Source organism: Sipha flava, unplaced genomic scaffold (genome assembly GCF_003268045.1).
Source record: "Sipha flava isolate LNK unplaced genomic scaffold, YSA_version1 35a_pilon_pilon, whole genome shotgun sequence".
Lineage (NCBI taxonomy): Eukaryota > Metazoa > Arthropoda > Insecta > Hemiptera > Aphididae > Sipha > Sipha flava.
This window is the reverse complement of record NW_020273058.1, coordinates 3,266,605-3,277,493: the sequence shown is the minus strand read 5'-3', so window position 1 is coordinate 3,277,493 and position 10,889 is coordinate 3,266,605. Positions and strand designations below refer to the sequence as shown.

General features: G+C 29.9%; 1 long non-coding RNA gene across 1 annotated transcript; it reads left to right on the top strand.

The window, feature by feature from the left end:
• The first annotated feature begins 1,807 nt into the window (after positions 1-1,807).
• LOC112687686 lies at positions 1,808-6,671 on the top strand. The gene is made up of 3 exons (XR_003148997.1): positions 1,808-2,202; positions 6,027-6,143; positions 6,350-6,671. It is a non-coding gene; the product is annotated as an uncharacterized LOC112687686 (long non-coding RNA).
• The last annotated feature ends 4,218 nt before the right edge of the window (positions 6,672-10,889 follow it).

Below are 10,889 nucleotides of genomic sequence, written 5' to 3'. Positions count from 1 at the left end.
TATATAACTGTACACTGGGATGGAAAAATACTACCAACGTTAAATGTTAGAGACTCAGGTATTGATAGACTATCGATTGTTTTAATCAGTAAGAATCAAGATTTGCTTATTGGTATCCCAGTTAGAAAAATCAACGGGAAAAGAACAAGCTAATGCTATATATTATGCATTAGAAAATTGGGGCGTAACAGATGTTGTTCAAGCTCTATACTGTGATACCACCGCTTAAAATACAGGGCGTTTAAATGGTGCATGCGTTTTATTGGAGCAAAAATTGGGAAAAGACTTACTTTACCTACCATGTCGCCACCACATATACAAAATAATTTTACGTGGCGTTTTTGAAACTGTACTTCCTTATACAACGACAAGTCCTGATATCCCACTATTCAAAAAGTTTCGAAACAATTGGAATAAAATTGATATTAGAAATATAACTTCTGGTATAGACGACCTTGAGTGTTGCACTGCTTTAGAAGATGTACGAAATGATATTCTCCACTTTTGTCGAGCTATGTTGCAAAAACAATGTTACAGAAATGACTATAAAGAATTACTTGAGCTATCTATAACATTTTTGAATAGTAATTTGGACAACAAATTTAAAATACGTCCACCTGGAGCAATGCATCAAGCTCGCTGGATGAGTAGAGCTATTTACTGTTTAAAAATATATATTTTCCGAATTAATACTCTTTATCATCCTCTGAAAAAAACGCTATTCGTGATATTTACGGGAAAGAAATTGCATGCTCGCTAAATGTAGTAAATGACACAGCGGAAGGAGCAGTTAAACTTATGGAAGATTTTCACGGATCTTAAACCAAAGACGATAAGAAGTCTGAGTTGCTATTACAATGTATACAAGAACACAGAAGACTATATCCTGATTGTAAAAAGGAAACATTGAAAAAACAATTTTAATTAATAAAAATTCATAATATAATTTTGAGAAAATAGTACTTTCATACACAAAATTCAATATATCTTGTAAATTATAATAAATAAGAAGAAGTATGTAAGAATATAATTTATAGACAATTTTATTATATTTAAAATATATTATGTAACAAATTTTAATTTTCCTGATTTTAAATGAGTTATATGTGAAAATGTAAAATATATCATTAAATTATTAATGAATTAATATACTCAGATTTCAAATTCAAGTCGGCACGGGTTAACCTTAATAGATTGACTTAAAACTTTTTGTAATTCATTTTTGTAGGCATATACATAAATTAAGTGGGTGAGACCAACAAAAATGCAAAAAAAAAATTTAAGGAACACCCTAATGTACATTAAGTAGAAACAACATAATGATAGGGAACACTGGGCAGAGTAATTAAGTTTTCGATGATTTTTCTCTATTTCTAAGCCTACTATATATATATATAGAATATACTGTAATTTCAACTGAAACCGATGTTTTGTTCATAAAAACCAAATGAAAAACTAAATATTTTATTTCATTCAAATTATTAATTGATGGATAATCTAAAATCACGGTACCTGCTTATTATACGTTACATTTTAGTACCTATATGCTTTAATGCTTTATTTGATTAGAGTTTATAAAATATAGTATATATATTAGGTATAGGTAGTGTAATGAGCAGGCCTTATTGACGTCATAGCACCACATCACGCCATAAAACGTGCGCATCACGGTATACTAAATGGAACAATCAATGGCACTTTTAATCATCACGCCACTTCCGTATCAGGATACGTGACACAGGTGGGCTTCTATATAATGCACCTGCTCACTAGCCACTGAGAGTCAATCTTAATACAGAGTTAAAAAAGGCACTGACTGTGTTACTGTTAATATAAGTCGTGACCGACTTGACTCCTGTACGGTTTAACTTAATATCTATATACATAATTACTGAGTGTTTGTCTAAATTAATATACCAAGTCATTTAAACTTGTTAATATATTCTTCAAAGTGTTTTTTTCTTTCTTCTCCATCACTACTCGTCGTAATCCCCTTTGGGTGCACGACAGTAGGTATACCTAGATATATACACGAACAATATCACTCGAGACACTATTAAATATCTGTTATCTATTGTTATTTATAAATAATCGTCCTTTCAATGGGCAATATAAAATATGTTCAATAAATAAACACATTTCTGGTAAATCGTCTTTACAATTAGTATATTTTCAAAAGGTATTGATATCGGGATTAGTCACGTAAGTTTTTAGACTACAATAAAAACCGTATATTAATTAATAGATAAGATAAAACATAGGTACATCGAAAGATCGAACACGAATTTGTTTAGTATTAGTTTGTCTTTATTACGTCAGAACATAACATAATTAATGGCATATACCTAATACATGCTACTTATGTCATCAACGGTGTGTAAACCAACAACACACGGAAGTTTGTTCACCCTTTTTTATACCGACTTTTGATGTCATCTGATCAACTGAAAATAGCTTTTGTTGTTAATCGTATATATATATTGTAAATATTAATTTTTGTGTCCATCTGTGCTGACTTGGTTTTCGGATGATGATTTTAAAAATAATATTTATGAATAATAATTTTCTACGTTTGGTTAAATATTGAGTAAATTATTTTGATAATATCAATATCTTAATAGAGGTTACGTTGTTACTTGTTGAATAGTTTTTGAAATGTTATGCGAATTCATTTTCGGACTTTGTTTTGAACAATTTGCATTTTTTTGATGAGCGAGGATGCACAATTACCCCATACCGGGCAAGCGTAGGTAAAAATTGGGCGTATAATTTGCTTAAAAATTAGGAGAGAGCATTTTTTTTGAATAGTTGAATTTTTGTTCAGGATAGGATAAAGCATTGAGATGTGCTGGTATGCTTGCTGGACTTTGGATGAAATGTGGGGCCGCCACGTGAGTCGTTTGTCAAGAGTTACACCGAGGTATTTAACCGTCGGTTGCCAGGGTATATTTTCACTGTCAAATTTTAGTTGTGGGGGTGTAGTATAGCGACGTAGACTAAAAATAACACCTATGCTCTTCGAGGCGTTGATTTTGATCCTCCAGTTTTGACACTAGTGTGAGAGGGTATTTAAGTGATCTTGCAGATTTGTGGATATTGCTTCGATGTTGCGTGATTCTGTGAAAATTGTTGTATCATCAGCGAAGAGAGCAATTTGTGTGCGTGGTGATTGAGGGATGCCGGAAACGTAAAGGTTAAATAAATAGGACCAAGTTTGGAACCTTGGGGTACACCAGCAGAGATAGACTTAAGGTTAGAGGCACTGTCGTTAATTCTGACTGAGTATTGTTTATTTGAGAGGAAAGAACGACAATTTGATTACGGACCAAGATAGCTACTCCACCCTTAGCGCGTATTTGTGTGACACGGTCAGCCCGGTACATTTTATATCCAGGGAATTTAAGTTTATCAGTATTTGATAGGTGCGTTTCCGTTATACATGCGATATCAATATTCAGATGGTTGAGAAAGGCTAGGAGAGCGTTTCTGTGAGATTTAAGACCGTTGGCGTTCCAGTTTAGTAAAGTAGTACTACGAGGACTCATTTGGATTTATATGTAGGCTGTTGATGATGGTCGGCAGATTTTCAATTATTTTCTGAAGTAATTGCGATACGAATGCATTAATTAACGGTAAATTAACGAGTGAATTCATAAAATCATTATCTGTGTTTTTGTTTGAATGGTTATTTAATTTGTTTTTCGTTGCGGAAGCATACGAACGCTTATCGGCGAACGCGTTAATAATCTTGCGGTTTATTTGATGTGTACACGGGGGAACTTTGTTCGGCTTGGAAATTGCTCCGCGGTAATCGAGATGTATTTTTACTATAGTTTTTTTTATTTTTATTTTTCGAGATATCTTTGTAATAAGTACAAAATCTGTAACTTGCTGGGTGGTTACTATTACAGTTAACACATTTGGGCGGCGTATCGTTAGATTTTTGACAAAAGCTATAATGATGGTTACCTGCGCATTTTACGCACCTAGGTGGTAGATGGCAGAATTTTTTTGTATGTGCGAAGCGTTGGCAATTTGTGCATTGCGGAATGTCTTTTGGTGGTCTTCTTGGTTCAACGACTACTACACAGTATAAGAGTTAAGGAGTATATACCTGTGGATGGTTTCGACAATAGTACGGCTACAATAGGTAACGGATTTTTAAATTTGTTCTGAAGACGTGTAACTGATTTGACTTCAAATTTTCGTTCTATGAGCTCGTTGAATATGCACTGTTGAGTAATATTTACAAGGAGGTTTCTGATAATTATTGATAACTGTTTGTTTTCGGGAAGTTGAAAAGTGTGATAGTCGATTTTGGATTCGTCTAAATAATTTGTTGTGGCTCTGTAGTCATCGACTGAGCACAGGTTCAATTTTAAGGCAGATTTTGTGTTGATGATCGAATAATCGTCGATTGTTATATTGTCTAGTGACTCATGGAATTTTACGTAATCCGAAATATTGTGTACGTTTTTGGTTAGATATTGGTTAAATTGGTGGAATTTTGGGTTTAGCCAGTGTACCTTGGGAGTTATTTTCAGGACCAATGTTGTTTGTTAAATTTGTGGGTGGATTAACTTGATTAGAGTTCTCGATTTCTAATGGCGAGAAGCGATTTTGTGTGGGAAAGAAAGATGAGTTTGCAGGTGATAAGTCGCATGCCCTAGCGGTTTTTCTTGGCGATCTAAATTTGTCGTCGAAATTTGGTGATGGAGAGTTGGAGTCATCTTGATTTGATAGGAGTCTGTTTTTTTTTATGACGAGAGACGGGAATTTTTGTCTATTTTGTTTATTTAATTGAGCTGGATTACCATTGTTAGGTTAGATGCTTTGGATCCATTTTTGGAAATATTATATATAAGTTTAACGAGCTTTCGCCCGTGTGCGGCGATTGCTAGCTATGCAGTTACGTGTTAGCGTTCTATGGACCCAATTAAAAAGTTACTATACATACCAGATAAGAGCGGCGCAGCGTAAACGTTTCGTACTGCTATCGAAAGCTATAAAAACGTAACGCGGAAATTAACGTGTAGACGGTTCGGTTAGCTAATAATACAGCTAATAATAAAACCAGCTAATAATAACACGAAATTAAAAACTTTATTGTTATCGATAATCTTCCACTGCGAGTATTGTATCACCTTTGATGTTTTGTTCTTTTTCCAAGTCACTTTTTACAATATTTAAAAGTTCATCAAATGTTTTTACAGACATTTTGTAATGACTAAAAATGTTTTCCAGAAATAGTCGTTAGTCCACATATATTATATTGAACTGACCCTTTTCTGTCCTTTTTTTCCCGTAAGGATGTACCGCAAACTTCCTGTGTATAGTTTTCTTTCTTTCTCCTTCCAATGCTTCATTTATGGCAATTATTAACGCTGGTGTTATTTTCGGCATAATGATAACCTACTCCTACGAAGTGACTTGTGCAAACGATCGATCGATGAGTGTCTACTATTAATTTATTCTATTCGATTGCGATAAATATGTTTATATTACTGATGCAATAATTATGGGTTTACCATTTTTTTTTAAATATTGTATAGACACATGAGGCGGGATACGCTCGACGGATACGTCTAGTATAGCTCGTCCGTCGGAAAACGCCGCGGAATACGCGGCGGAATCCGCCATGTATAGTCCCGGCCTAATTGTATCTGATTGGCGATCTCGCACAATAGTCATCGGCTTACAAAAATGACCGCATTGTACAAAAAATAACCGAAAAGTTGTCTAGGTAAATGTACGATACAGCGTAGATGAAAAACGATGTATGATAGTTGCAACAGTTTTTGAGACAATGTTAAGACATAATTTCACAATATTATAAACCGTACAAACAATTAGTTTTTTTTTTTAAGGCATTGTTGTTTCTATAGGTTCTATATTGATATAATTTATTTTAGATGATTGGAAAACTTAATTCAGTTTTTATTCCCCGCCACTGTATGGTTATCTTCAGGCTCATAAAACAATATTGATGGATTAATATACTTATATTTATCTTATATAACTTATAGTTATGACGACAATGTTTTCACGTTGCCCATTAGTCATGGTTATGACGACAAACTTTTTGACGACGCAATTTAAATCGTTCAAGGAAGGAGGTAAAAGTGAAAAAAGAGAGGAAGAAGGTAATCTAAAATATATTATGGCGAATAAATATTTTTCGCTGAACAGAAATACATCATAATTTACTTAGGGTATAATTTGTTACTTATAATAGCGTGTAGTATTTTTTTACTTATCTAAATGATCTTTAAAAATGAACACAATAATTATTTTATCAATATTTTTGATAAAAAAAACTTTTCATATTAATTTGTTTTGTTTTATTTAGTTTTGTAGAAGGACCAACCTTTCAGCAGCCGCAACCTTTCATCGCATGTAAAATTCGCCGCTATATTCACTTCATCATCATTGTTTCGGTCGGCGACATAAAATTATATTATGTTCACCCCGGTTACTTATTTGCGTGCCCACTTTTCCAACGACCGATTAGCGGTGTGTAATAATAGGTAATAGCTCAATCAGAAGTGTTCGAGAACGCCTAGCAATACTATTGAGCTATGTGGTGAATAGTGTGTAAGGTGTGTTTTTGTTGGTGTGTATTTAATATGGAAGAAACAAAAAAGGTAACTAAAAATAATGTAAAAATGTAATAAAATGGTGACTATATTGCTGCTTATTACAAAATAAAAATAATTATAAGAATCGGCCCTTCTGGCCCAACAATAAATAATAAGATATAAAATAATTAGGTAATAACTAGGGCTCGGATTTATATGTAAATACATATTTTTACTGTGACTTGATAAATTAATTTAGGTAAGTGATAAATTCGTTTCAAGGAATTTCCAATTAAATTAACTATATTTTATTTTACATATTTTTACATATTTTTCCATAAGTACATGTTTTTACATATTTCTCAATAATTCCATTTTTCCTACATATTTCAACAATTTGTTCATTTACGATTAATTATTTATTAATACAGACTTTCCCATGTTTCCAAAATTACAAAATAATACCAATTATTAAACTTAATCTAATCTACTATCGATATATGTTCGATTACGATTTATTTAGATGTGTTTGCGTTTGAAGTACTGACAGTAACGAACGGGCCATGTGTTAATATCGTGGGTTTAATCTGTGTTCGTTGTTCGTTATTTTATATTTACGTGTAAATTACCAATAATGATGAAAGTACGATCGTCTAAAACTTGCAAAGCAATAAAATATGTTTCTGAACTTCCAAATGAACATTTACAGAGTGACGGTCAAATTTGATAATTAAATTTGAATCAATTAATGATTTAAAAAATGAATTAATAAACATTTTTGTTAATTATTATTTTTTGGTTGATGTTATTACCAAATTAGAAACTCAAGACTTAACTTTATTAGAAAATTTGAGTGTAGCAGAGGAAGTAATAACAAATAAATAATTCACAACAACATAGACGATTCAATTAAATAATAATTAAGTAATTATGGCCCTTTTGGCCCCAAAATAAATATAAATACGTGGCCTTTTTGGCACAATAATTAATAGTTTATGAATAAATATATAAAACTCACAATTTGGTGGAGCGCAGACTGGCCAGCTGCAACCACCTAAAAACTGTAAGTTAACGGACAGCCAATAATAATTTCCGCATGACGATATCGCGTGATCATCGACCCAGTAATATAAATCAGTTAAAATTTAATCAAAAAATAAACTTACGAACCAATTCGATAAAATATTGTAAAAATAAAAAAACGATTCTACTACATGTTTTACATAAAATCAACAGTTATACTTGATTTTTGTTATTTACGGACGAATAATAGGAATTAATATTTAACTAGTTATTTGGTAAGTTCTGTATACTATTTATAACTGAACATTTAAAATATAATTTAAAAAATTGAAATATTTAACACATACCTTTTACATCGAATATTTATAGCCTCCATAAGGTGTTTGTCGAATCGTGGAATTAATTTTTTTTTTCAGTTTATGGTTACTATATGATATAATATATGAGCATTTTAACTGTGTAATTTTGTAACTTTATTTTATAAATCATTGTTTTTACAATTACATAGAGCTTATTTAAGTAAAACCTTGAGACACATTCAGTTTAAACGATACGAGTCATAGTGACACTCGAGTTGGATTTTCTGACCTCATACGGTTGTACTTATATAACTTGAGTTCAGGATTCATTATATTTAATGGTGTAATAAGAGAATCTGGACGTTTTTATCAAACATCACCAATTCCATCCGATATGAATTGAATTTCATAATAACAAAACAGAAGTGGTTTTAATTTATATTTTTGTATATCACTACATTTATATTTATTATTATGAACTCATTTTAACCAAATCACGTGGAATTATCAAATTAATAAATAAATATTGTAGTTACCGCTCATTAGACTCACGGTCGCCTATTGGACAATTTCGAGCAGTGCACCAAAACGTTTTTATAACGTTGTGAGTATAACGTTAAACTATTCAAAAAACTATTGAAATCGATAACAGATAACATATCGATTAAAATTAATATCGAAAAACATAACAGAAAACGATCAACGATTGAAACATAAAAGAAATTGGCATGGAAAAATATTTATAATTACCTATCAGTAAAATAGATTTTGAACAAATAAAATGATGTTTAAAACAACAATAAATTTATCAACTAAAAAAATATAAATTAGCATTACCAATTATAATTAATAATATGCTTTCTGAAATTACGTCGGATATTGTCGGCACGGAACCCGTATGGACGTTTCATCAAAAATAACTTTGGTGAACGCCGATTAAACATTAGTAATACACCACAAATAAGTTATAAGTTGATAATAAATATATATTTACGTGGTATGTGCATTTTATTATTGTTTTACGACAAATATGATTGATTAATTTATAAGTTATGAGTTATGCGAATTGCAAAGATAAAATATAGGTAATATATATAATATTTAAAATATGTAATGTTATTTTACATAGTACTGATCGCTAAATACTATATTTGAAAACGTTTCAAATTGTACACTAATTTAAATAACGCTAAACGCTAAACGTAAAACACTATATTGTTCATAGGTAACGTTTTAATTGTCAACACCGGTAAATGGAAAATGTTATGAACGTTTAAATTTGTATAACGCTTACTAGCTTAAATTTAATAACTTTTAAATTATTTATAACGTTAAACGCTCAATTGCTTATAACGTTTAAATGTCCCATCACGGTAAATAATATATATTATTTTGATTTAAACCCTGATTTCGAATCAGTGTACATGCGTATCCTAAAATGACCGCTTTCCCAAATCCAATGAGAGGCAACTAGAGTAGATGTAAAAAGATAAAAATATGAACGTACAATAACCACATCTCGATTCATGTTCGTACAAAATTTAGTAATCTAAAATCCAGTAAAATAATTTGAACATAACAGTTTTAATAATGAAGAGAAACTTTAGTTATATAATGATACCCTCACTGTACATATCATCTTGTACGCATTATTCACCACATATAACCGTATATTATTAACCTTAATATTATGTAGATAGTTGTAATCTATCTATAGTTTACGATAGTAATAATAGTTTCACACAGAATTTAAAAATTAAATAATTATACAAGTGTATAAAAAATGATTTAAATGTTCAACAATCCTGAAAATAATGGATTCAATGATAAACTGTATTAATGTTTGTTTATTCAAACATTGAATTTTTGCTAGCTATTCAAATTTTAAATTATGAAAATAAAACACAAACAAATGGTCATTCTACTACATAAGATATAATTGTAGGTAATAAATATTAAAATACTTAAAATATATCAATCTTTAATTATTTTACTGAAAACTTCACATAATCACTCTTTAAGGGATTTTATGTAGGCAATTATAATGACAGATTCATTAAAATGGTTTAGTGTAAACTAGCACAATTATATAATATACAGATAAATAAAAAATAAATGTTATTTTAAAAGCAAAATATTAAAAAAAAAGAAAAATATAAATATATTAAATATTATAAATTAAAATAATATAATATTTAATTAATAGTCTAAGGTTATAATTTGTATGTATTTTTATTTAACATGAATACATAATAAAATAAAAAAAAATACTTAATACTTAGTAACAAATACATAGGTACACATCAATTATTTGAAATTAGATGATATGAAAAATAAAAATTATATCACAGATAAAATTATCATCTATAATGAAAATGTAATCATTTTCTTACATATATTACGTCTTCGTTCACGTACTTTTTTCTTTTAAGCAGTTTAAAAATTATACTACATAAAATTCCAACTTAATTATTAAATGCTTATAATTATGACATATTTTTAGATTTAAAAAGTGCCAAAACCATTATTTATTACAATATTGTTCTCCAAATATTATGATTTATCAAATTGTTTACATAATAGAAAAAATTGCAATAATAATTATCTTTGTCAAACATAGACGGAATCTATTCTTATATTATTATTCTTCTGTCTATTGGTGTAATATCATCAAATAAATAGATGGTCGTTCTAAAATTTCAATAGTCAGATAAACGCAATTTTAAACAATTTTAAGTTTCGTTAGTCAAAATATAACAGATGAATACTAATCCTAGTTTGTTCGATACTAAGTTTGATAATGATCAATTTTGAATAAAAAAATAAAATAAATAATTTCCAATTGTTTTCACTATATAACTGTATAACAATATAATAAGCAGTATAAATATTAAACTAAAAATACAAATAAAATGTATTGCAATGGAGGTATAAGGTTATATATAATACACCAGGGGTGGCCAACTTTTATAGACTTGTGAATTTTTCT